Raw genomic sequence first — 547 nt, 5'->3', positions numbered from 1 at the left:
GAATATAACACTGAATCGTACAATAATAGTGTGCATCATGTGTTCACAGAGGTGCTCACAACGTCATAATGTGCGTTAATGGCGGTGAATGTATTTACATGTACGGTAGCTTCAGAATATGTATCATGTTTCGCAAATAAAAAAAAATCATTCACAAGCCAACGTGGCAGCCAGCTCGGCCGTCCTGGACCCACGGCCACCTCAGCGCACATGGCACGCAAGCCGCACAGCGTGGCACACTCGCCCACTAAAGCCCGTGTAGTAGGCTCCCACGCCCGTCCCTCGCTCTTGGTCTTGGTCTTCGTCTTCTTCCCCGCGCGCTCCTCCCCCTCCCCGTCGACCAACCCCGTCCCCCTCCGCCTCCGCCGGCCCATCTCCGCCGCGAATCGTAGGTACGTGGCCCTAATCGCGCCATCCAAGTTCGATTCGCGCCCGTCGTCGCTAGATCTGGCTCGCCGCGCCCGAAATCCCCTGCGGAATCGGGGTGAAATCGTGGAGTATTATGATTTTCGTCGGGGCTGGTTCCAATCCCGGGTCCAGGCCTCCT

General features: G+C 57.2%; 1 protein-coding gene across 1 annotated transcript in view; it reads left to right on the top strand.

Moving 5' to 3' along the window:
* The first annotated feature begins 261 nt into the window (after window positions 1-261).
* Window positions 262-547, top strand: part of LOC119347699 (peptidyl-prolyl cis-trans isomerase CYP21-3, mitochondrial-like) — a 2,381-nt gene continuing 2,095 nt past the window's right edge. The window contains exon 1 of the mRNA XM_037616264.1: window positions 262-392. The gene's annotated coding sequence lies outside the window, so the exon portion shown is untranslated. The remainder of the gene's footprint in view (window positions 393-547) is intronic.

Source organism: Triticum dicoccoides, unplaced genomic scaffold (assembly GCF_002162155.2).
Source record: "Triticum dicoccoides isolate Atlit2015 ecotype Zavitan unplaced genomic scaffold, WEW_v2.0 scaffold73873, whole genome shotgun sequence".
Lineage (NCBI taxonomy): Eukaryota > Viridiplantae > Streptophyta > Magnoliopsida > Poales > Poaceae > Triticum > Triticum dicoccoides.
Note: the sequence above shows the minus strand (reverse complement) of the source record. Positions and strands in the feature narration are given on the sequence as shown.